The 26,873-nt window shown below is 49.8% G+C and overlaps 1 protein-coding gene and 1 long non-coding RNA gene across 2 annotated transcripts in view; both read left to right on the top strand.

Annotated features, from left to right (window-relative positions):
* LOC118377313 (zinc finger SWIM domain-containing protein 6-like) overlaps positions 1-26,873 on the top strand; it is a 118,742-nt gene that overhangs the window by 29,928 nt on the left and 61,941 nt on the right. The window lies entirely within an intron of this gene.
* LOC127906367 (uncharacterized) lies at positions 5,793-25,668 on the top strand. The gene is made up of 3 exons (XR_008061044.1): positions 5,793-5,887; positions 19,580-19,738; positions 25,607-25,668. It is a non-coding gene; the product is annotated as an uncharacterized LOC127906367 (long non-coding RNA).

Here is a 26,873-nt window from a genome sequence, read left to right as displayed (position 1 = left end):
AGTGTACTATGTGTGTCTGTCCCCCTCTCGGAGGTAACGATAGTGTACTATGTGTGTCCCCCTCTCAGAGGTAACTATAGTGTACTATGTGTGTCTGTCCCCCTCTCGGAGGTAACTATAGTGTACTATGTGCGTCTGTGCCCCTCTCGGAGGTAACTATAGTGTACTATGTGTGTCTGTCCCCCTCTCGGAGGTAACTATAGTGTACTATGTGTGTCCCCCTCTCGGAGGTAACTATAGTGTACTATGTGTGTCCCCCTCTCGGAGGTAACTATAGTGTACTATGTGTGTCCCCCTCTCGGAGGTAACTATAGTGTACTATGTGTGTCCCCCTCTCGGAGGTAACTATAGTGTACTATGTGCGTCTGTCCCCCTCTCGGAGCTAACTATAGTGTACTATGTGTGTCCCCCTCTCGGAGGTAACTATAGTGTACTATGTGCGTCTGTCCCCCTCTCGGAGCTAACTATAGTGTACTATGTGTGTCCCCCTCTCGGAGGTAACTATAGTGTACTATGTGTGTCTGTCCCCCTCTCGGAGGTAACGATAGTGTACAATGTGTGTCCCCCTCTCGGAGGTAACTATAGTGTACTATGTGTGTCTGTCCCCTCTCGGAGGTAACTATAGTGTACTATGTGTGTCCCCTCTCGGAGGTAACTATAGTGTACTATGTGTGTCTGTCCCCTCTCGGAGGTAACTATAGTGTACTATGTGTGTCTGTCCCCTCTCGGAGGTAACTATAGTGTACTATGTGTGTCCCCTCTCGGAGGTAACTATAGTGTACTATGTGTGTCCCCTCTCGGAGGTAACTATAGTGTACTATGTGTGTCCCCTCTCGGAGGTAACTATAGTGTACTATGTGTGTCCCCTCTCGGAGGTAACTATAGTGTACTATGTGTGTCCCCTCTCGGAGGTAACTATAGTGTACTATGTGTGTCCCCCTCTCGGAGGTAACTATAGTGTACTATGTGTGTCCCCCTCTCGGAGGTAACTATAGTGTACTATGTGTGTCTGTCCCCTCTCGGAGGTAACTATAGTGTACTATGTGCGTCTGTCCCCTCTCGGAGCTAACTATAGTGTACTATGTGTGTCCCCTCTCGGAGGTAACTATAGTGTACTATGTGTGTCTGTCCCCTCTCGGAGGTAACTATAGTGTACTATGTGTGTCTGTCCCCTCTCGGAGGTAACTATAGTGTACTATGTGTGTCTGTCCCCCTCTCGGAGGTAACTATAGTGTACTATGTGTGTCTGTCCCCCTCTCGGAGGTAACTATAGTGTACTATGTGCGTCTGTCCCCCTCTCGGAGCTAACTATAGTGTACTATGTGTGTCCCCCTCTCGGAGGTAACTATAGTGTACTATGTGTGTCTGTCCCCCTCTCGGAGGTAACTATAGTGTACTATGTGTGTCTGTCCCCCTCTCGGAGGTAACTATAGTGTACTATGTGTGTCCCCCTCTCGGAGGTAACTATAGTGTACTATGTGTGTCTGTCCCCCTCTCGGAGGTAACTATAGTGTACTATGTGCGTCCCCCTCTCGGAGGTAACTATAGTGTACTATGTGCGTCCCCCTCTCGGAGGTAACTATAGTGTACTATGTGCGTCCCCTCTCGGAGGTAACTATAGTGTACTATGTGCGTCTGTCCCCCTCTCGGAGCTAACTATAGTGTACTATGTGTGTCCCCCTCTCGGAGGTAACTATAGTGTACTATGTGTGTCCCCCTCTCGGAGGTAACTATAGTGTACTATGTGTGTCCCCCTCTCGGAGGTAACTATAGTGTACTATGTGCGTCTGTCCCCCTCTCGGAGCTAACTATAGTGTACTATGTGTGTCCCCCTCTCGGAGGTAACTATAGTGTACTATGTGTGTCCCCCTCTCGGAGGTAACTATAGTGTACTATGTGTGTCCCCCTCTCGGAGGTAACTATAGTGTACTATGTGTGTCCCCTCTCGGAGGTAACTATAGTGTACTATGTGTGTCCCCTCTCGGAGGTAACTATAGTGTACTATGTGTGTCTGTCCCCTCTCGGAGGTAACTATAGTGTACTATGTGTGTCTGTCCCCCTCTCGGAGCTAACTATAGTGTACTATGTGTGTCCCCTCTCGGAGCTAACTATAGTGTACTATGTGTGTCTGTCCCCTCTCGGAGGTAACTATAGTGTACTATGTGTGTCCCCTCTCGGAGGTAACTATAGTGTACTATGTGTGTCTGTCCCCTCTCGGAGGTAACTATAGTGTACTATGTGTGTCTGTCCCCTCTCGGAGGTAACTATAGTGTACTATGTGTGTCTGTCCCCTCTCGGAGGTAACTATAGTGTACTATGTGTGTCCCCCTCTCGGAGGTAACTATAGTGTACTATGTGTGTCCCCCTCTCGGAGGTAACTATAGTGTACTATGTGTGTCTGTCCCCCTCTCGGAGGTAACTATAGTGTACTATGTGTGTCCCCCTCTCGGAGGTAACTATAGTGTACTATGTGTGTCCCCCTCTCGGAGGTAACTATAGTGTACTATGTGTGTCCCCCTCTCGGAGGTAACTATAGTGTACTATGTGTGTCTGTCCCCCTCTCGGAGGTAACTATAGTGTACTATGTGCGTCTGTCCCCCTCTCGGAGCTAACTATAGTGTACTATGTGTGTCCCCCTCTCGGAGGTAACTATAGTGTACTATGTGTGTCTGTCCCCCTCTCGGAGGTAACTATAGTGTACTATGTGTGTCTGTCCCCCTCTCGGAGGTAACTATAGTGTACTATGTGTGTCCCCCTCTCGGAGGTAACTATAGTGTACTATGTGTGTCTGTCCCCCTCTCGGAGGTAACTATAGTGTACTATGTGCGTCTGTCCCCCTCTCGGAGCTAACTATAGTGTACTATGTGTGTCCCCCTCTCGGAGGTAACTATAGTGTACTATGTGTGTCTGTCCCCCTCTCGGAGGTAACTATAGTGTACTATGTGTGTCTGTCCCCCTCTCGGAGGTAACTATAGTGTACTATGTGTGTCCCCCTCTCGGAGGTAACTATAGTGTACTATGTGTGTCTGTCCCCTCTCGGAGGTAACTATAGTGTACTATGTGCGTCCCCCTCTCGGAGGTAACTATAGTGTACTATGTGCGTCCCCCTCTCGGAGGTAACTATAGTGTACTATGTGCGTCCCCTCTCGGAGGTAACTATAGTGTACTATGTGCGTCTGTCCCCCTCTCGGAGCTAACTATAGTGTACTATGTGTGTCCCCCTCTCGGAGGTAACTATAGTGTACTATGTGTGTCCCCCTCTCGGAGGTAACTATAGTGTACTATGTGTGTCCCCCTCTCGGAGGTAACTATAGTGTACTATGTGTGTCCCCTCTCGGAGGTAACTATAGTGTACTATGTGCGTCTGTCCCCCTCTCGGAGCTAACTATAGTGTACTATGTGTGTCCCCCTCTCGGAGGTAACTATAGTGTACTATGTGTGTCCCCCTCTCGGAGGTAACTATAGTGTACTATGTGTGTCCCCCTCTCGGAGGTAACTATAGTGTACTATGTGTGTCTGTCCCACTCTCGGAGCTAACTATAGTGTACTATGTGTGTCCCCCTCTCGGAGGTAACTATAGTGTACTATGTGTGTCCCCCTCTCGGAGGTAACTATAGTGTACTATGTGTGTCCCCCTCTCGGAGGTAACTATAGTGTACTATGTGTGTCCCCCTCTCGGAGGTAACTATAGTGTACTATGTGTGTCCCCCTCTCGGAGGTAACTATAGTGTACTATGTGTGTCTGTCCCCCTCTCGGAGGTAACTATAGTGTACTATGTGTGTCTGTCCCCCTCTCGGAGGTAACTATAGTGTACTATGTGTGTCTGTCCCCCTCTCGGAGGTAACTATAGTGTACTATGTGTGTCTGTCCCCCTCTCGGAGGTAACTATAGTGTACTATGTGTGTCTGTCCCCCTCTCGGAGGTAACTATAGTGTACTATGTGTGTCCCCCTCTCGGAGGTAACTATAGTGTACAATGTGTGTCCCCCTCTCGGAGGTAACGATGGTGTACAATGTGTGTCCCCCTCTCGGAGGTAACGATAGTGTACTATGTGTGTCCCCCTCTCGGAGGTAACTATAGTGTACTATGTGTGTCTGTCCCCCTCTCGGAGGTAACTATAGTGTACTATGTGCGTCCCCCTCTCGGAGGTAACGATAGTGTACTATGTGTGTCCCCCTCTCGGAGGTAACTATAGTGTACTATGTGTGTCTGTCCCCCTCTCGGAGGTAACTATAGTGTACTATGTGCGTCTGTCCCCCTCTCGGAGCTAACTATAGTGTACTATGTGTGTCCCCCTCTCGGAGCTAACTATAGTGTACTATGTGTGTCCCCCTCTCGGAGGTAACTATAGTGTACTATGTGTGTCCCCCTCTCGGAGGTAACTATAGTGTACTATGTGTGTCCCCCTCTCGGAGGTAACTATAGTGTACTATGTGTGTGTGTCCCCCTCTCGGAGGTAACTATAGTGTACTATGTGTGTCTGTCCCCCTCTCGGAGGTAACTATAGTGTACTATGTGTGTCTGTCCCCCTCTCGGAGGTAACTATAGTGTACTATGTGTGTCCCCCTCTCGGAGGTAACTATAGTGTACTATGTGTGTCTGTCCCCCTCTCGGAGGTAACTATAGTGTACTATGTGTGTCTGTCCCCCTCTCGGAGGTAACTATAGTGTACTATGTGTGTCTGTCCCCCTCTCGGAGGTAACTATAGTGTACTATGTGCGTCCCCCTCTCGGAGGTAACTATAGTGTACTATGTGCGTCCCCCTCTCGGAGGTAACTATAGTGTACAATGTGTGTCCCCCTCTCGGAGGTAACGATGGTGTACAATGTGTGTCCCCCTCTCGGAGGTAACGATAGTGTACTATGTGTGTCCCCCTCTCGGAGGTAACTATAGTGTACTATGTGTGTCTGTCCCCCTCTCGGAGGTAACTATAGTGTACTATGTGCGTCTGTCCCCCTCTCGGAGCTAACTATAGTGTACTATGTGTGTCCCCCTCTCGGAGGTAACTATAGTGTACTATGTGCGTCTGTGCGTCCCCTCTCGGAGGTAACTATAGTGTACTATGTGCGTCTGTGCGTCCCCTCTCGGAGGTAACTATAGTGTACTATGTGTGTCCCCCTCTCGGAGGTAACTATAGTGTACTATGTGTGTCCCCCTCTCGGAGGTAACTATAGTGTACTCTGTGCGTCTGTGCCCCCTCTCGGAGGTAACTATAGTGTACTATGTGCGTCTGTCCCCCTCTCGGAGGTAACTATAGTGTACTATGTGCGTCTGTGCCCCTCTCGGAGGTAACTAGAGTGTACTATGTGCGTCTGTCCCCTCTCGGAGGTAACTATAGTGTACTATGTGTGTCTGTGCGTCCCTCTCGGAGGTAACTATAGTGTACTATGTATGTCTGTCCCCTCTCGGAGGTAACTATAGTGTACTATGTCTGTGTGTCCCCTCTCGGAGGTAACTATAGTGTACTATGTGTGTCCCCTCTCGGAGGTAACTATAGTGTACTATGTGTGTCTGTCCCCCTCTCGGAGGTAACTATAGTGTACTATGTGTGTCCCCTCTCGGAGGTAACTATAGTGTACTATGTGTGTCTGTCCCCTCTCGGAGGTAACTATAGTGTACTATGTGTGTGTCCCCCTCTCGGAGGTAACTATAGTGTACTATGTGTGTCCCCCTCTCGGAGGTAACTATAGTGTACTATGTGCGTCTGTCCCCCTCTCGGAGGTAACTATAGTGTACTATGTGTGTCCTCCCCTCTCGGAGGTAACTATAGTGTACTATGTGTGTCCCTCCCCCCCTCGGAGGTAACTATAGTGTACTATGTGTGTCCGTCCCCCTCTCGGAGGTAACTATAATGTACTATGTGCGTCTGTGCGTCCCCTCTCGGAGGTAACTATAGTGTACTATGTGTGTCCCCCTCTCGGAGGTAACGATAGTGTACTATGTGTGTCCCCCTCTCGGAGGTAACTATAGTGTACTATGTGTGTCCCCCTCTCGCAGGTAACTATAGTGTACTATGTGCGTCCCCCTCTCGCAGGTAACTATAGTGTACTATGTGTGTCCCCCTCTCGGAGGTAACTATAGTGTACTATGTGTGTCCCCCCTCTCGGAGGTAACTATAGTGTACTATGTGTGTCCCCCTCTCGGAGGTAACTATAGTGTACTATGTGTGTCCCCCCCCCCCTCTCGGAGGTAACTATAGTGTACTATGTGTGTCTGTCCCCCTCTCGGAGGTAACTATAGTGTACTATGTGTGTCCCTCCCCCTCTCGGAGGTAACTATAGTGTACTATGTGCGTCTGTCCCCCTCTCGGAGGTAACTATAGTGTACTATGTGCGTCTGTCCCCCTCTCGGAGGTAACTATAGTGTACTATGTGTGTCTGTCCCCCTCTCGGAGGTAACTATAGTGTACTATGTGCGTCTGTCCCCCTCTCGGAGGTAACTATAGTGTACTATGTGCGTCTGTGCGTCCCCTCTCGGAGGTAACTATAGTGTACTATGTGCGTCCCCCTCTCGCAGGTAACTATAGTGTACTATGTGCGTCCCCCTCTCGCAGGTAACTATAGTGTACTATGTGTGTCCCTCCCCCTCTCGGAGGTAACTATAGTGTACTATGTGCTTCTGTCCCCCTCTCGGAGGTAACTATAGTGTACTATGTGTGTCCCCCCTCTCGGAGGTAACTATAGTGTACTATGTGCGTCTGTCCCCCTCTCGGAGGTAACTATAGTGTACTATGTGCTTCTGTCCCCCTCTCGGAGGTAACTATAGTGTACTATGTGCGTCTGTGCGTCCCCTCTCGGAGGTAACTATAGTGTACTATGTGCGTCTGTCCCCCTCTCGGAGGTAACTATAGTGTACTATGTGCTTCTGTCCCCCTCTCGGAGGTAACTATAGTGTACTATGTGCGTCTGTGCGTCCCCTCTCGGAGGTAACTATAGTGTACTATGTGCGTCTGTCCCCCTCTCGGAGGTAACTATAGTGTACTATGTGCGTCTGTCCCCCTCTCGGAGGTAACTAGAGTGTACTATGTGTGTCTGTCCCCCTCTCGGAGGTAACTATAGTGTACTATGTGTGTCTGTCCCCCTCTCGGAGGTAACTATAGTGTACTATGTGCGTCTGTCCCCCTCTCGGAGGTAACTATAGTGTACTATGTGTGTCTGTCCCCCTCTCGGAGGTAACTATAGTGTACTATGTGTGTCTGTCCCCCTCTCGGAGGTAACTATAGTGTACTATGTGCGTCTGTCCCCTCTCGGAGGTAACTATAGTGTACTATGTGCGTCTGTCCCCCCTCGGAGGTAACTATAGTGTACTATGTGCGTCTGTCCCCTCTCGGAGGTAACTATAGTGTACTATGTGTGTCCCCTCTCGGAGGTAACTATAGTGTACTCTGTGCGTCTGTGCGTCCCCTCTCGGAGGTAACTATAGTGTACTATGTGCGTCTGTGCCCCCTCTCGGAGGTAACTATAGTGTACTATGTGTCTGTGCCCCTCTCGGAGGTAACTATAGTGTACTATGTGCGTCTGTCCCCCTCTCGGAGGTAACTATAGTGTACTATGTGTGTCCCCTCTCGGAGGTAACTATAGTGTACTATGTGCGTCTGTGCGTCCCCTCTCGGAGGTAACTATAGTGTACTATGTGCGTCTGTGCCCCTCTCGGAGGTAACTATAGTGTACTATGTGTGTCCCCCTCTCGGAGGTAACTATAGTGTACTATGTGCGTCTGTGCGTCCCCTCTCGGAGGTAACTATAGTGTACTATGTGTGTCCCCCTCTCGGAGGTAACTATAGTGTACTCTGTGCGTCTGTGCGTCCCCTCTCGGAGGTAACTATAGTGTACTATGTGCGTCTGTGCGTCCCCTCTCGGAGGTAACTATAGTGTACTATGTGTGTCTGTCCCCCTCTCGGAGGTAACTATAGTGTACTATGTGCGTCTGTCCCCTCTCGGAGGTAACTATAGTGTACTATGTCGTCCCCCTCTCGGAGGTAACTATAGTGTACTATGTGCGTCTGTCCCCCTCTCGGAGGTAACTATAGTGTACTATGTGTGTCCCCCTCTCGGAGGTAACTATAGTGTACTATGTGTGTCCCCCTCTCGGAGGTAACTATAGTGTACTATGTGTGTCTGTCCCCCTCTCGGAGGTAACTATAGTGTACTATGTGTGTCCCTCCCCCTCTCGGAGGTAACTATAGTGTACTATGTGCGTCTGTCCCCCTCTCGGAGGTAACTATAGTGTACTATGTGCGTCTGTCCCCCTCTCGGAGGTAACTATAGTGTACTATGTGTGTCTGTCCCCCTCTCGGAGGTAACTATAGTGTACTATGTGTGTCCCCCTCTCGGAGGTAACTATAGTGTACTATGTGTGTCCCCCTCTCGGAGGTAATTATAGTGTACTATGTGTGTCCCCCTCTCGGAGGTAACTATAGTGTACTATGTGTGTCCCCCTCTCGGAGGTAACTATAGTGTACTATGTGCGTCCCCCTCTCGCAGGTAACTATAGTGTACTATGTGCGTCCCCCTCTCGCAGGTAACTATAGTGTACTATGTGTGTCCCCCTCTCGGAGGTAACTATAGTGTACTATGTGTGTCCCCCTCTCGGAGGTAACTATAGTGTACTATGTGTGTCTGTCCCCCTCTCGGAGGTAACTATAGTGTACTATGTGTGTCCCTCCCCCTCTCGGAGGTAACTATAGTGTACTATGTGTGTCCCTCCCCCTCTCGGAGGTAACTATAGTGTACTATGTGCTTCTGTCCCCCTCTCGGAGGTAACTATAGTGTACTATGTGCGTCTGTCCCCCTCTCGGAGGTAACTATAGTGTACTATGTGCGTCCCCCTCTCGGAGGTAACTATAGTGTACTATGTGCGTCTGTCCCCCTCTCGGAGGTAACTATAGTGTACAATGTGTGTCTGTCCCCCTCTCGGAGGTAACTATAGTGTACTATGTGCGTCTGTGCGTCCCCTCTCGGAGGTAACTATAGTGTACTATGTGCGTCTGTCCCCCTCTCGGAGGTAACTATAGTGTACTATGTGCGTCTGTCCCCCTCTCGGAGGTAACTATAGTGTACTATGTGCGTCTGTCCCCCTCTCGGAGGTAACTATAGTGTACTATGTGTGTCTGTCCCCCTCTCGGAGGTAACTATAGTGTACTATGTGCGTCTGTGCGTCCCCTCTCGGAGGTAACTATAGTGTACTATGTGCGTCTGTGCGTCCCTCTCGGAGGTAACTATAGTGTACTATGTGCGTCTGTCCCCCTCTCGGAGGTAACTATAGTGTACTATGTGCGTCCCCCTCTCGGAGGTAACGATGGTGTACAATGTGTGTCCCCCTCTCGGAGGTAACTATAGTGTACTATGTGTGTCCCCTCTCGCAGGTAACTATAGTGTACTATGTGCGTCCCCCTCTCGCAGGTAACTATAGTGTACTATGTGTGTCCCCTCTCGGAGGTAACTATAGTGTACTATGTGTGTCCCCTCTCGGAGGTAACTATAGTGTACTATGTGTGTCCCCCCTCTCGGAGGTAACTATAGTGTACTATGTGTGTCCCCCCTCTCGGAGGTAACTATAGTGTACTATGTGTGTCCCCCCTCTCGGAGGTAACTATAGTGTACTATGTGTGTCTGTCCCCTCTCGGAGGTAACTATAGTGTACTATGTGTGTCCCTCCCCTCTCGGAGGTAACTATAGTGTACTATGTGCGTCTGTCCCCTCTCGGAGGTAACTATAGTGTACTATGTGCGTCTGTCCCCTCTCGGAGGTAACTATAGTGTACTATGTGTGTCTGTCCCCTCTCGGAGGTAACTATAGTGTACTATGTGCGTCTGTCCCCCTCTCGGAGGTAACTATAGTGTACTATGTGTGTCTGTCCCCTCTCGGAGGTAACTATAGTGTACTATGTGCCCCCCTCTCGCAGGTAACTATAGTGTACTATGTGCGTCCCCTCTCGCAGGTAACTATAGTGTACTATGTGTGTCCCCCCTCTCGGAGGTAACTATAGTGTACTATGTGTGTCCCCCCTCTCGGAGGTAACTATAGTGTACTATGTGTGTCCCCCCTCTCGGAGGTAACTATAGTGTACTATGTGCGTCTGTCCCCCTCTCGGAGGTAACTATAGTGTACTATGTGCTTCTGTCCCCCTCTCGGAGGTAACTATAGTGTACTATGTGCGTCTGTGCGTCCCCTCTCGGAGGTAACTATAGTGTACTATGTGCGTCTGTCCCCTCTCGGAGGTAACTATAGTGTACTATGTGCTTCTGTCCCCTATTGGAGGTAACTATAGTGTACTATGTGCGTCTGTGCGTCCCCTCTCGGAGGTAACTATAGTGTACTATGTGCGTCTGTCCCCCTCTCGGAGGTAACTATAGTGTACTATGTGCGTCTGTCCCCCTCTCGGAGGTAACTAGAGTGTACTATGTGTGTCTGTCCCCCTCTCGGAGGTAACTATAGTGTACTATGTGTGTCTGTCCCCCTCTCGGAGGTAACTATAGTGTACTATGTGCGTCTGTCCCCCTCTCGGAGGTAACTATAGTGTACTATGTGTGTCTGTCCCCCTCTCGGAGGTAACTATAGTGTACTATGTGCGTCTGTCCCCCTCTCGGAGGTAACTATAGTGTACTATGTGTGTCTGTCCCCCTCTCGGAGGTAACTATAGTGTACTATGTGCGTCTGTCCCCCTCTCGGAGGTAACTATAGTGTACTATGTGCGTCTGTCCCCCTCTCGGAGGTAACTATAGTGTACTATGTGTGTCCCCCTCTCGGAGGTAACTATAGTGTACTCTGTGCGTCTGTGCGTCCCCTCTCGGAGGTAACTATAGTGTACTATGTGCGTCTGTGCGTCCCCTCTCGGAGGTAACTATAGTGTACTATGTGCGTCTGTGCCCCTCTCGGAGGTAACTATAGTGTACTATGTGCGTCTGTCCCCCTCTCGGAGGTAACTATAGTGTACTATGTGTGTCCCCCTCTCGGAGGTAACTATAGTGTACTATGTGCGTCTGTGCGTCCCCTCTCGGAGGTAACTATAGTGTACTATGTGCGTCTGTCCCCCTCTCGGAGGTAACTATAGTGTACTATGTGTGTCCCCCTCTCGGAGGTAACTATAGTGTACTATGTGCGTCTGTGCGTCCCCCTCGGAGGTAACTATAGTGTACTATGTGTGTCCCCCTCTCGGAGGTAACTATAGTGTACTCTGTGCGTCTGTGCGTCCCTCTCGGAGGTAACTATAGTGTACTATGTGCGTCTGTGCGTCCCCTCTCGGAGGTAACTATAGTGTACTATGTGCGTCTGTCCCCTCTCGGAGGTAACTATAGTGTACTATGTGCGTCTGTCCCCCTCTCGGAGGTAACTATAGTGTACTATGTGCGTCCCCTCTCGGAGGTAACTATAGTGTACTATGTGTGTCCCCTCTCGGAGGTAACTATAGTGTACTATGTGTGTCCCCCCCTCTCGGAGGTAACTATAGTGTACTATGTGTGTCCCCCTCTCGGAGGTAACTATAGTGTACTATGTGTGTCTGTCCCCTCTCGGAGGTAACTATAGTGTACTATGTGTGTCCCTCCCCTCTCGGAGGTAACTATAGTGTACTATGTGCGTCTGTCCCCTCTCGGAGGTAACTATAGTGTACTATGTGCTTCTGTCCCCCTCTCGGAGGTAACTATAGTGTACTATGTGCTTCTGTCCCCCTCTCGGAGGTAACTATAGTGTACTATGTGTGTCCCCTCACGGAGTTAACTATAGTGTACTATGTGTGTCCCCCTCTCGGAGGTAATTATAGTGTACTATGTGTGTCCCCTCTCGGAGGTAACTATAGTGTACTATGTGTGTCCCCCTCTCGGAGGTAACTATAGTGTACTATGTGCGTCCCCCTCTCGCAGGTAACTATAGTGTACTATGTGCGTCCCCCTCTCGCAGGTAACTATAGTGTACTATGTGTGTCCCCCTCTCGGAGGTAACTATAGTGTACTATGTGTGTCCCCCTCTCGGAGGTAACTATAGTGTACTATGTGTGTCTGTCCCCTCTCGGAGGTAACTATAGTGTACTATGTGTGTCCCTCCCCTCTCGGAGGTAACTATAGTGTACTATGTGTGTCCCTCCCCTCTCGGAGGTAACTATAGTGTACTATGTGCTTCTGTCCCCCTCTCGGAGGTAACTATAGTGTACTATGTGCGTCTGTCCCCTCTCGGAGGTAACTATAGTGTACTATGTGCGTCCCCCTCTCGGAGGTAACTATAGTGTACTATGTGCGTCTGTCCCCTCTCGGAGGTAACTATAGTGTACAATGTGTGTCTGTCCCCTCTCGGAGGTAACTATAGTGTACTATGTGCGTCTGTGTCCCCTCTCGGAGGTAACTATAGTGTACTATGTGCGTCTGTCCCCCTCTCGGAGGTAACTATAGTGTACTATGTGCGTCTGTCCCCTCTCGGAGGTAACTATAGTGTACTATGTGCGTCTGTCCCCCTCTCGGAGGTAACTATAGTGTACTATGTGTGTCTGTCCCCTCTCGGAGGTAACTATAGTGTACTATGTGCGTCTGTCCCTCTCGGAGGTAACTATAGTGTACCATGTGCGTCTGTCCCCCTCTCGGAGGTAACTATAGTGTACTATGTATGTCTGTCCCCCTCTCGGAGGTAACTATAGTGTACTATGTGCGTCTGTGCGTCCCCTCTCGGAGGTAACTATAGTGTACTATGTGTGTCCCCCTCTCGGAGGTAACTATAGTGTACTATGTGTGTCCCCCTCTCGGAGGTAACTATAGTGTACTATGTGTGTCCCCCTCTCGGAGGTAACTATAGTGTACTATGTGTGTCCCCCTCTCGGAGGTAACTATAGTGTACTATGTGTGTCCCCTCTCGGAGGTAACTATAGTGTACTATGTGTGTCCCCCTCTCGGAGGTAACTATAGTGTACTATGTGTGTCCCCCTCTCGGAGGTAACTATAGTGTACTATGTGTGTCCCCTCTCGGAGGTAACTATAGTGTACTATGTGTGTCCCCTCTCGGAGGTAACTATAGTGTACTATGTGTGTCCCCCTCTCGGAGGTAACTATAGTGTACTATGTGTGTCCCCCTCTCGGAGGTAACTATAGTGTACTATGTGTGTCTGTCCCCTCTCGGAGGTAACTATAGTGTACTATGTGTGTCTGTCCCCTCTCGGAGGTAACTATAGTGTACTATGTGTGTCCCCTCTCGGAGGTAACTATAGTGTACTATGTGTGTCCCCCTCTCGGAGGTAACTATAGTGTACTATGTGTGTCCCCCTCTCGGAGGTAACTATAGTGTACTATGTGCGTCTGTGCCCCTCTCGGAGGTAACTATAGTGTACTATGTGCGTCTGTCCCCCTCTCGGAGGTAACTATAGTGTACTATGTGCGTCTGTGCGTCCCCTCTCGGAGGTAACTATAGTGTACTATGTGCGTCTGTCCCCCTCTCGGAGGTAACTATAGTGTACTATGTGTGTCTGTCCCCCTCTCGGAGGTAACTATAGTGTACTATGTGCGTCCCCCTCTCGGAGGTAACTATAGTGTACTATGTGTGTCCCCCTCTCGGAGGTAACTATAGTGTACTATGTGTGTCCCCCTCTCGGAGGTAACTATAGTGTACTATGTGTGTCCCCCCCCTCTCGGAGGTAACTATAGTGTACTATGTGTGTCTGTCCCCCTCTCGGAGGTAACTATAGTGTACTATGTGTGTCCCTCCCCCTCTCGGAGGTAACTATAGTGTACTATGTGCGTCTGTCCCCCTCTCGGAGGTAACTATAGTGTACTATGTGCTTCTGTCCACCTCTCGGAGGTAACTATAGTGTACTATGTGCTTCTGTCCCCCTCTCGGAGGTAACTATAGTGTACTATGTGTGTCCCCCTCTCGGAGGTAATTATAGTGTACTATGTGTGTCCCCCTCTCGGAGGTAACTATAGTGTACTATGTGTGTCCCCCTCTCGGAGGTAACTATAGTGTACTATGTGCGTCCCCCTCTCGCAGGTAACTATAGTGTACTATGTGCGTCCCCCTCTCGCAGGTAACTATAGTGTACTATGTGTGTCCCCCTCTCGGAGGTAACTATAGTGTACTATGTGTGTCCCCCTCTCGGAGGTAACTATAGTGTACTATGTGTGTCCCCCTCTCGGAGGTAACTATAGTGTACTATGTGTGTCTGTCCCCCTCTCGGAGGTAACTATAGTGTACTATGTGTGTCTGTCCCCCTCTCGGAGGTAACTATAGTGTACTATGTGTGTCCCCCTCTCGGAGGTAACTATAGTGTACTATGTGTGTCCCTCCCCTCTCGGAGGTAACTATAGTGTACTATGTGCTTCTGTCCCCTCTCGGAGGTAACTATAGTGTACTATGTGTCTGTCCCCTCTCGGAGGTAACTATAGTGTACTATGTGCGTCTGTCCCCCTCTCGGAGGTAACTAGAGTGTACTATGTGCGTCTGTCCCCCTCTCGGAGGTAACTATAGTGTACTATGTGTGTCTGTGCGTCCCCTCTCGGAGGTAACTATAGTGTACTATGTATGTCTGTCCCCCTCTCGGAGGTAACTATAGTGTACTATGTGCGTCTGTGTGTCCCCCTCTCGGAGGTAACTATAGTGTACTATGTGTGTCCCCCTCTCGGAGGTAACTATAGTGTACTATGTGTGTCTGTCCCCCTCTCGGAGGTAACTATAGTGTACTATGTGTGTCCCCCTCTCGGAGGTAACTATAGTGTACTATGTGTGTCTGTCCCCTCTCGGAGGTAACTATAGTGTACTAGTGTCACCCCCTCTCGGAGGTAACTATAGTGTACTATGTGTGTCACCCCCTCTCGGAGGTAACTATAGTGTACTATGTGTGTCCCCCTCTCGGAGGTAACTATAGTGTACTATGTGCGTCTGTCCCCTCTCGGAGGTAACTATAGTGTACTATGTGTGTCCCTCCCCTCTCGGAGGTAACTATAGTGTACTATGTGTGTCCCTCCCCCTCGGAGGTAACTATAGTGTACTATGTGTGTCCGTCCCCTCTCGGAGGTAACTATAATGTACTATGTGCGTCTGTCCCCTCTCGGAGGTAACTATAGTGTACTATGTGTGTCCCCTCTCGGAGGTAACGATAGTGTACTATGTGTGTCCCCCTCTCGGAGGTAACTATAGTGTACTATGTGTGTCCCCCTCTCGCAGGTAACTATAGTGTACTATGTCCCCCTCTCGCAGGTAACTATAGTGTACTATGTGTGTCCCCTCTCGGAGGTAACTATAGTGTACTATGTGTGTCCCCCTCTCGGAGGTAACTATAGTGTACTATGTGTGTCCCCCCCTCTCGGAGGTAACTATAGTGTACTATGTGTGTCCCCCCTCTCGGAGGTAACTATAGTGTACTATGTGTGTCCCCCCTCTCGGAGGTAACTATAGTGTACTATGTGTGTCTGTCCCCTCTCGGAGGTAACTATAGTGTACTATGTGTGTCCCTCCCCTCTCGGAGGTAACTATAGTGTACTATGTGCGTCTGTCCCCTCTCGGAGGTAACTATAGTGTACTATGTGCGTCTGTCCCCCTCTCGGAGGTAACTATAGTGTACTATGTGTGTCTGTCCCCTCTCGGAGGTAACTATAGTGTACTATGTGCGTCTGTCCCCTCTCGGAGGTAACTATAGTGTACTATGTGTGTCTGTCCCCTCTCGGAGGTAACTATAGTGTACTATGTGCGTCCCCTCTCGCAGGTAACTATAGTGTACTATGTGCGTCCCCTCTCGCAGGTAACTATAGTGTACTATGTGTGTCCCCCTCTCGGAGGTAACTATAGTGTACTATGTGTGTCCCCCCTCTCGGAGGTAACTATAGTGTACTATGTGTGTCCCCCCCTCTCGGAGGTAACTATAGTGTACTATGTGCGTCTGTCCCCCTCTCGGAGGTAACTATAGTGTACTATGTGCTTCTGTCCCCCTCTCGGAGGTAACTATAGTGTACTATGTGCGTCTGTGCGTCCCCTCTCGGAGGTAACTATAGTGTACTATGTGCGTCTGTCCCCCTCTCGGAGGTAACTATAGTGTACTATGTGCTTCTGTCCCCCTATTGGAGGTAACTATAGTGTACTATGTCGTCTGTGCGTCCCTCTCGGAGGTAACTATAGTGTACTATGTGCGTCTGTCCCCCTCTCGGAGGTAACTATAGTGTACTATGTGCGTCTGTCCCCCTCTCGGAGGTAACTATAGTGTACTATGTGTGTCTGTCCCCCTCTCGGAGGTAACTATAGTGTACTATGTGCTTCTGTCCCCCTCTCGGAGGTAACTATAGTGTACTATGTGTGTCCCCCTCTCGGAGGTAACTATAGTGTACTATGTGTGTCCCCCTCTCGGAGGTAACTATAGTGTACTATGTGTGTCCCCCTCTCGGAGGTAATTATAGTGTACTATGTGTGTCCCCCTCTCGGAGGTAACTATAGTGTACTATGTGTGTCCCCCTCTCGGAGGTAACTATAGTGTACTATGTCCCCCTCTCGCAGGTAACTATAGTGTACTATGTGCGTCCCCCTCTCGCAGGTAACTATAGTGTACTATGTGTGTCCCCCTCTCGGAGGTAACTATAGTGTACTATGTGTGTCCCCCTCTCGGAGGTAACTATAGTGTACTATGTGCGTCCCCCTCTCGCAGGTAACTATAGTGTACTATGTGTGTCCCCCTCTCGGAGGTAACTATAGTGTACTATGTGTGTCCCTCCCCCTCTCGGAGGTAACTATAGTGTACTATGTGCTTCTGTCCCCCTCTCGGAGGTAACTATAGTGTACTATGTGCGTCTGTCCCCCTCTCGGAGGTAACTATAGTGTACTATGTGCGTCCCCCTCTCGGAGGTAACTATAGTGTACTATGTGCGTCTGTCCCCCTCTCGGAGGTAACTATAGTGTACAATGTGTGTCTGTCCCCCTCTCGGAGGTAACTATAGTGTACTATGTGCGTCTGTGCGTCCCCTCTCGGAGGTAACTATAGTGTACTATGTGCGTCTGTCCCCCTCTCGGAGGTAACTATAGTGTACTATGTGCGTCTGTCCCCTCTCGGAGGTAACTATAGTGTACTATGTGCGTCTGTCCCCCTCTCGGAGGTAACTATAGTGTACTATGTGTGTCTGTCCCCCTCTCGGAGGTAACTATAGTGTACTATGTGCGTCTGTGCGTCCCCTCTCGGAGGTAACTATAGTGTACCATGTGCGTCTGTGCGTCCCCTCTCGGAGGTAACTATAGTGTACTATGTATGTCTGTCCCCTCTCGGAGGTAACTATAGTGTACTATGTGCGTCTGTCCCCCTCTCGGAGGTAACTATAGTGTACTATGTGTGTCCCCCTCTCGGAGGTAACTATAGTGTACTATGTGTGTCCCCCTCTCGGAGGTAACTATAGTGTACTATGTGTGTCCCCCTCTCGGAGGTAACTATAGTGTACTATGTGTGTCCCCCTCTCGGAGGTAACTATAGTGTACTATGTGTGTCCCCCTCTCGGAGGTAACTATAGTGTACTATGTGTGTCCCCCTCTCGGAGGTAACTATAGTGTACTATGTGTGTCCCCCTCTCGGAGGTAACTATAGTGTACTATGTGTGTCCCCTCTCGGAGGTAACTATAGTGTACTATGTGTGTCCCCCTCTCGGAGGTAACTATAGTGTACTATGTGTGTCCCCCTCTCGGAGGTAACTATAGTGTACTATGTGTGTCCCCCTCTCGGAGGTAACTATAGTGTACTATGTGTGTCCCCCCTCTCGGAGGTAACTATAGTGTACTATGTGTGTCTGTCCCCCTCTCGGAGGTAACTATAGTGTACTATGTGTGTCTGTCCCCTCTCGGAGGTAACTATAGTGTACTATGTGTGTCCCCCTCTCGGAGGTAACTATAGTGTACTATGTGTGTCCCCCCCTCTCGGAGGTAACTATAGTGTACTATGTGTGTCCCCCCCTCTCGGAGGTAACTATAGTGTACTATGTGTGTCTGTCCCCCTCTCGGAGGTAACTATAGTGTACTATGTGCGTCTGTCCCCTCTCGGAGGTAACTATAGTGTACTATGTGTCTGTGCCCCTCTCGGAGGTAACTATAGTGTACTATGTGCGTCTGTCCCCTCTCGGAGGTAACTATAGTGTACTATGTGTGTCTGTCCCCCTCTCGGAGGTAACTATAGTGTACTATGTGTGTCCCCCTCTCGGAGGTAACTATAGTGTACTATGTGTGTCTGTCCCCCTCTCGGAGGTAACTATAGTGTACTATGTGTGTCTGTCCCCCTCTCGGAGGTAACTATAGTGTACTATGTGCGTCTGTCCCCCTCTCGGAGGTAACTATAGTGTACTATGTGCGTCTGTGCGTCCCCTCTCGGAGGTAACTATAGTGTACTATGTGTGTCCCTCCCCCTCTCGGAGGTAACTATAGTGTACTATGTGCGTCTGTCCCCCTCTCGGAGGTAACTATAGTGTACTATGTGCTTCTGTCCACCTCTCGGAGGTAACTATAGTGTACTATGTGCTTCTGTCCCCCTCTCGGAGGTAACTATAGTGTACTATGTGTGTCCCCCTCTCGGAGGTAATTATAGTGTACTATGTGTGTCCCCCTCACGGAGGTAACTATAGTGTACTATGTGTGTCCCCCTCTCGGAGGTAACTATAGTGTACTATGTGCGTCCCCCTCTCGCAGGTAACTATAGTGTACTATGTGCGTCCCCTCTCGCAGGTAACTATAGTGTACTATGTGTGTCCCCCTCTCGGAGGTAACTATAGTGTACTATGTGTGTCCCCCTCTCGGAGGTAACTATAGTGTACTATGTGTGTCCCCCTCTCGGAGGTAACTATAGTGTACTATGTGTGTCTGTCCCCTCTCGGAGGTAACTATAGTGTACTATGTGTGTCTGTCCCCCTCTCGGAGGTAACTATAGTGTACTATGTGTGTCCCTCCCCCTCTCGGAGGTAACTATAGTGTACTATGTGTGTCCCTCCCCCTCTCGGAGGTAACTATAGTGTACTATGTGCTTCTGTCCCCCTCTCGGAGGTAACTATAGTGTACTATGTGCGTCTGTCCCCCTCTCGGAGGTAACTATAGTGTACTATGTGCGTCTGTCCCCCTCTCGGAGGTAACTAGAGTGTACTATGTGCGTCTGTCCCCCTCTCGGAGGTAACTATAGTGTACTATGTGTGTCTGTGCGTCCCCTCTCGGAGGTAACTATAGTGTACTATGTATGTCTGTCCCCCTCTCGGAGGTAACTATAGTGTACTATGTGCGTCTGTGTGTCCCCCTCTCGGAGGTAACTATAGTGTACTATGTGTGTCCCCCTCTCGGAGGTAACTATAGTGTACTATGTGTGTCTGTCCCCCTCTCGGAGGTAACTATAGTGTACTATGTGTGTCCCCCTCTCGGAGGTAACTATAGTGTACTATGTGTGTCTGTCCCCCTCTCGGAGGTAACTATAGTGTACTATGTGTGTCACCCCCCCTCTCGGAGGTAACTATAGTGTACTATGTGTGTCCCCCTCTCGGAGGTAACTATAGTGTACTATGTGCGTCTGTCCCCCTCTCGGAGGTAACTATAGTGTACTATGTGTGTCCCTCCCCCTCTCGGAGGTAACTATAGTGTACTATGTGTGTCCCTCCCCCCCTCGGAGGTAACTATAGTGTACTATGTGTGTCCGTCCCCCTCTCGGAGGTAACTATAATGTACTATGTGCGTCTGTGCGTCCCCTCTCGGAGGTAACTATAGTGTACTATGTGTGTCCCCCTCTCGGAGGTAACGATAGTGTACTATGTGTGTCCCCCTCTCGGAGGTAACTATAGTGTACTATGTGTGTCCCCCTCTCGCAGGTAACTATAGTGTACTATGTGTGTCCCCCTCTCGCAGGTAACTATAGTGTACTATGTGCGTCCCCCTCTCGGAGGTAACTATAGTGTACTATGTGTGTCCCCCTCTCGGAGGTAACTATAGTGTACTATGTGTGTCCCCCCCCCCCTCTCGGAGGTAACTATAGTGTACTATGTGTGTCCCCCCTCTCGGAGGTAACTATAGTGTACTATGTGTGTCCCCCCCTCTCGGAGGTAACTATAGTGTACTATGTGTGTCTGTCCCCTCTCGGAGGTAACTATAGTGTACTATGTGTGTCCCTCCCCTCTCGGAGGTAACTATAGTGTACTATGTGCGTCTGTCCCCTCTCGGAGGTAACTATAGTGTACTATGTGCGTCTGTCCCCTCTCGGAGGTAACTATAGTGTACTATGTGTGTCTGTCCCCTCTCGGAGGTAACTATAGTGTACTATGTGCGTCTGTCCCCCTCTCGGAGGTAACTATAGTGTACTATGTGTGTCTGTCCCCTCTCGGAGGTAACTATAGTGTACTATGTGTCGTCCCCTCTCGCAGGTAACTATAGTGTACTATGTGCGTCCCCCTCTCGCAGGTAACTATAGTGTACTATGTGTGTCCCCCCTCTCGGAGGTAACTATAGTGTACTATGTGTGTCCCCCTCTCGGAGGTAACTATAGTGTACTATGTGTGTCCCCCCCTCTCGGAGGTAACTATAGTGTACTATGTGCGTCTGTCCCCCTCTCGGAGGTAACTATAGTGTACTATGTGCTTCTGTCCCCCTCTCGGAGGTAACTATAGTGTACTATGTGCGTCTGTCGTCCCCTCTCGGAGGTAACTATAGTGTACTATGTGCGTCTGTCCCCTCTCGGAGGTAACTATAGTGTACTATGTGCTTCTGTCCCCCTATTGGAGGTAACTATAGTGTACTATGTGCGTCTGTGCGTCCCCTCTCGGAGGTAACTATAGTGTACTATGTGCGTCTGTCCCCCTCTCGGAGGTAACTATAGTGTACTATGTGCGTCTGTCCCCCTCTCGGAGGTAACTATAGTGTACTATGTGTGTCCCCCTCTCGGAGGTAACTATAGTGTACTATGTGTGTCTGTCCCCTCTCGGAGGTAACTATAGTGTACTATGTGTGTCTGTCCCCCTCTCGGAGGTAACTATAGTGTACTATGTGTGTCTGTCCCCCTCTCGGAGGTAACTATAGTGTACTATGTGTGTCTGTCCCCTCTCGGAGGTAACTATAGTGTACTATGTGTGTCTGTCCCCCTCTCGGAGGTAACTATAGTGTACTATGTGCGTCTGTCCCCCTCTCGGAGGTAACTATAGTGTACTATGTGCGTCTGTCCCCTCTCGGAGGTAACTATAGTGTACTATGTGTCTGTCCCCCCTCTCGGAGGTAACTATAGTGTACTATGTGTGTCCCCCTCTCGGAGGTAACTATAGTGTACTCTGTGCGTCTGTGCGTCCCCTCTCGGAGGTAACTATAGTGTACTATGTGCGTCTGTGCGTCCCCTCTCGGAGGTAACTATAGTGTACTATGTGCGTCTGTGCCCCTCTCGGAGGTAACTATAGTGTACTATGTGCGTCTGTCCCCCTCTCGGAGGTAACTATAGTGTACTATGTGTGTCCCCCTCTCGGAGGTAACTATAGTGTACTATGTGCGTCTGTGCGTCCCCTCTCGGAGGTAACTATAGTGTACTATGTGCGTCTGTGCCCCTCTCGGAGGTAACTATAGTGTACTATGTGTGTCCCCCTCTCGGAGGTAACTATAGTGTACTATGTGCGTCTGTGCGTCCCCTCTCGGAGGTAACTATAGTGTACTATGTGTGTCCCCCTCTCGGAGGTAACTATAGTGTACTCTGTGCGTCCCTCCCCCTCTCGGAGGTAACTATAGTGTACTATGTGCTTCTGTCCCCCTCTCGGAGGTAACTATAGTGTACTATGTGCGTCTGTCCCCCTCTCGGAGGTAACTATAGTGTACTATGTGCGTCTGTCCCCTCTCGGAGGTAACTATAGTGTACTATGTGCGTCCCCCTCTCGGAGGTAACTATAGTGTACTATGTGTGTCCCCCTCTCGGAGGTAACTATAGTGTACTATGTGTGTCCCCCCTCTCGGAGGTAACTATAGTGTACTATGTGTGTCCCCCTCTCGGAGGTAACTATAGTGTACTATGTGTGTCTGTCCCCCTCTCGGAGGTAACTATAGTGTACTATGTGTGTCCCTCCCCTCTCGGAGGTAACTATAGTGTACTATGTGCGTCTGTCCCCCTCTCGGAGGTAACTATAGTGTACTATGTGCTTCTGTCCACCTCTCGGAGGTAACTATAGTGTACTATGTGCTTCTGTCCCCCTCTCGGAGGTAACTATAGTGTACTATGTGTGTCCCCCTCTCGGAGGTAACTATAGTGTACTATGTGTGTCCCCTCTCGGAGGTAATTATAGTGTACTATGTGTGTCCCCTCTCGGAGGTAACTATAGTGTACTATGTGTGTCCCCCTCTCGGAGGTAACTATAGTGTACTATGTGCGTCCCCTCTCGCAGGTAACTATAGTGTACTATGTCGTCCCCCTCTCGCAGGTAACTATAGTGTACTATGTGTGTCCCCCTCTCGGAGGTAACTATAGTGTACTATGTGTGTCCCCCCTCTCGGAGGTAACTATAGTGTACTATGTGTGTCTGTCCCCTCTCGGAGGTAACTATAGTGTACTATGTGTGTCCCTCCCCTCTCGGAGGTAACTATAGTGTACTATGTGTGTCCCTCCCCCTCTCGGAGGTAACTATAGTGTACTATGTGCTTCTGTCCCCCTCTCGGAGGTAACTATAGTGTACTATGTGCGTCTGTCCCCCTCTCGGAGGTAACTATAGTGTACTATGTGTCGTCCCCCTCTCGGAGGTAACTATAGTGTACTATGTGCGTCTGTCGTCCCCTCTCGGAGGTAACTATAGTGTACTATGTGCGTCTGTCCCCTCTCGGAGGTAACTATAGTGTACTATGTGCGTCTGTCCCCTCTCGGAGGTAACTATAGTGTACTATGTGCGTCTGTCCCCCTCTCGGAGGTAACTATAGTGTACTATGTGTGTCTGTCCCCCTCTCGGAGGTAACTATAGTGTACTATGTGCGTCTGTGCCCCCTCTCGGAGGTAACTATAGTGTACCATGTGCGTCTGTGCGTCCCCTCTCGGAGGTAACTATAGTGTACTATGTGTGTCCCCTCTCGCAGGTAACTATAGTGTACTATGTGTCGTCGTCCCCTCTCGGAGGTAACTATAGTGTACTATGTGTGTCCCCCTCTCGGAGGTAACTATAGTGTACTATGTGTGTCCCCCTCTCGCAGGTAACTATAGTGTACTATGTGCGTCCCCCTCTCGCAGGTAACTATAGTGTACTATGTGTGTCCCCCTCTCGGAGGTAACTATAGTGTACTATGTGTGTCCCCCTCTCGGAGGTAACTATAGTGTACTATGTGTGTCCCCCCCCCCTCTCGGAGGTAACTATAGTGTACTATGTGTGTCCCCCCCCCTCTCGGAGGTAACTATAGTGTACTATGTGTGTCCCCCCCCCTCTCGGAGGTAACTATAGTGTACTATGTGTGTCTGTCCCCCTCTCGGAGGTAACTATAGTGTACTATGTGTGTCCCTCCCCCTCTCGGAGGTAACTATAGTGTACTATGTGCGTCTGTCCCCCTCTCGGAGGTAACTATAGTGTACTATGTGCGTCTGTCCCCCTCTCGGAGGTAACTATAGTGTACTATGTGTGTCTGTCCCCCTCTCGGAGGTAACTATAGTGTACTATGTGCGTCTGTCCCCCTCTCGGAGGTAACTATAGTGTACTATGTGTGTCTGTCCCCCTCTCGGAGGTAACTATAGTGTACTATGTGCGTCCCCCTCTCGCAGGTAACTATAGTGTACTATGTGCGTCCCCCTCTCGCAGGTAACTATAGTGTACTATGTGTGTCCCCCCCCCCTCTCGGAGGTAACTATAGTGTACTATGTGTGTCCCCCCCCTCTCGGAGGTAACTATAGTGTACTATGTGTGTCCCCCCCTCTCGGAGGTAACTATAGTGTACTATGTGCGTCTGTCCCCCTCTCGGAGGTAACTATAGTGTACTATGTGCTTCTGTCCCCCTCTCGGAGGTAACTATAGTGTACTATGTGCGTCTGTGCGTCCCCTCTCGGAGGTAACTATAGTGTACTATGTGCGTCTGTCCCCCTCTCGGAGGTAACTATAGTGTACTATGTGCTTCTGTCCCCCTCTCGGAGGTAACTATAGTGTACTATGTGCGTCTGTGCGTCCCCTCTCGGAGGTAACTATAGTGTACTATGTGCGTCTGTCCCCTCTCGGAGGTAACTATAGTGTACTATGTGCGTCTGTCCCCCTCTCGGAGGTAACTAGAGTGTACTATGTGTGTCTGTCCCCTCTCGGAGGTAACTATAGTGTACTATGTGTGTCTGTCCCCCTCTCGGAGGTAACTATAGTGTACTATGTGCGTCTGTCCCCCTCTCGGAGGTAACTATAGTGTACTATGTGCGTCTGTCCCCCTCTCGGAGGTAACTATAGTGTACTATGTGTGTCTGTCCCCCTCTCGGAGGTAACTATAGTGTACTATGTGCGTCTGTCCCCCTCTCGGAGGTAACTATAGTGTACTATGTGTGTCTGTCCCCCTCTCGGAGGTAACTATAGTGTACTATGTGTCTGTCCCCCTCTCGGAGGTAACTATAGTGTACTATGTGTGTCCCCCTCTCGGAGGTAACTATAGTGTACTCTGTGCGTCTGTGCGTCCCCTCTCGGAGGTAACTATAGTGTACTATGTGCGTCTGTGCGTCCCCTCTCGGAGGTAACTATAGTGTACTATGTGCGTCTGTGCCCCTCTCGGAGGTAACTATAGTGTACTATGTGCGTCTGTCCCCTCTCGGAGGTAACTATAGTGTACTCTGTGCGTCTGTGCGTCCCCTCTCGGAGGTAACTATAGTGTACTATGTGCGTCTGTGCGTCCCCTCTCGGAGGTAACTATAGTGTACTATGTGCGTCTGTGCCCCTCTCGGAGGTAACTATAGTGTACTATGTGTGTCCCCCTCTCGGAGGTAACTATAGTGTACTATGTGCGTCTGTGCGTCCCCTCTCGGAGGTAACTATAGTGTACTATGTGTGTCCCCCTCTCGGAGGTAACTATAGTGTACTCTGTGCGTCTGTGCGTCCCCTCTCGGAGGTAACTATAGTGTACTATGTGCGTCTGTGCGTCCCCTCTCGGAGGTAACTATAGTGTACTATGTGCGTCTGTCCCCCTCTCGGAGGTAACTATAGTGTACTATGTGTGTCTGTCCCCCTCTCGGAGGTAACTATAGTGTACTATGTGCGTCCCCCTCTCGGAGGTAACTATAGTGTACTATGTGTGTCCCCCTCTCGGAGGTAACTATAGTGTACTATGTGTGTCCCCCCCCTCTCGGAGGTAACTATAGTGTACTATGTGTGTCCCCCTCTCGGAGGTAACTATAGTGTACTATGTGTGTCTGTCCCCCTCTCGGAGGTAACTATAGTGTACTATGTGTGTCCCTCCCCTCTCGGAGGTAACTATAGTGTACTATGTGCGTCTGTCCCCCTCTCGGAGGTAACTATAGTGTACTATGTGCTTCTGTCCCCTCTCGGAGGTAACTATAGTGTACTATGTGCTTCTGTCCCCCTCTCGGAGGTAACTATAGTGTACTATGTGTGTCCCCCTCTCGGAGGTAACTATAGTGTACTATGTGTGTCCCCCTCTCGGAGGTAATTATAGTGTACTATGTGTGTCCCCCTCTCGGAGGTAACTATAGTGTACTATGTGTGTCCCCCTCTCGGAGGTAACTATAGTGTACTATGTGCGTCCCCCTCTCGCAGGTAACTATAGTGTACTATGTGCGTCCCCCCTCTCGGAGGTAACTATAGTGTACTATGTGTGTCCCCCCCCCCTCTCGGAGGTAACTATAGTGTACTATGTGTGTCTGTCCCCCTCTCGGAGGTAACTATAGTGTACTATGTGTGTCCCTCCCCCTCTCGGAGGTAACTATAGTGTACTATGTGTGTCCCTCCCCCTCTCGGAGGTAACTATAGTGTACTATGTGCTTCTGTCCCCCTCTCGGAGGTAACTATAGTGTACTATGTGCGTCTGTCCCCCTCTCGGAGGTAACTATAGTGTACTATGTGCGTCCCCCTCTCGGAGGTAACTATAGTGTACTATGTGCGTCTGTCCCCCTCTCGGAGGTAACTATAGTGTACAATGTGTGTCTGTCCCCCTCTCGGAGGTAACTATAGTGTACTATGTGCGTCTGTCCCCTCTCGGAGGTAACTATAGTGTACTATGTGCGTCTGTCCCCCTCTCGGAGGTAACTATAGTGTACTATGTGCGTCTGTCCCCCTCTCGGAGGTAACTATAGTGTACTATGTGCGTCTGTCCCCCTCTCGGAGGTAACTATAGTGTACTATGTGTGTCTGTCCCCCTCTCGGAGGTAACTATAGTGTACTATGTGCGTCTGTGCCCCTCTCGGAGGTAACTAGTGTACCATGTGTCTGTGCGTCCCCTCTCGGAGGTAACTATAGTGTACTATGTATGTCTGTCCCCCTCTCGGAGGTAACTATAGTGTACTATGTGCGTCTGTGCGTCCCCTCTCGGAGGTAACTATAGTGTACTATGTGTGTCCCCTCTCGGAGGTAACTATAGTGTACTATGTGTGTCCCCCTCTCGGAGGTAACTATAGTGTACTATGTGTGTCCCCCTCTCGGAGGTAACTATAGTGTACTATGTGTGTCCCCTCTCGGAGGTAACTATAGTGTACTATGTGTGTCCCCCTCTCGGAGGTAACTATAGTGTACTATGTGTCCCCCTCTCGGAGGTAACTATAGTGTACTATGTGTGTCCCCCTCTCGGAGGTAACTATAGTGTACTATGTGTGTCCCCCTCTCGGAGGTAACTATAGTGTACTATGTGTGTCCCCCTCTCGGAGGTAACTATAGTGTACTATGTGTGTCCCCCTCTCGGAGGTAACTATAGTGTACTATGTGTGTCCCCCTCTCGGAGGTAACTATAGTGTACTATGTGTGTCCCCCTCTCGGAGGTAACTATAGTGTACT

This window comes from Oncorhynchus keta, chromosome 12 (assembly GCF_023373465.1).
Source record: "Oncorhynchus keta strain PuntledgeMale-10-30-2019 chromosome 12, Oket_V2, whole genome shotgun sequence".
NCBI lineage: Eukaryota > Metazoa > Chordata > Actinopteri > Salmoniformes > Salmonidae > Oncorhynchus > Oncorhynchus keta.
The sequence above is the reverse complement of the archived record's forward strand: the minus strand, read 5'-3'. Positions and strand labels throughout refer to the sequence as shown.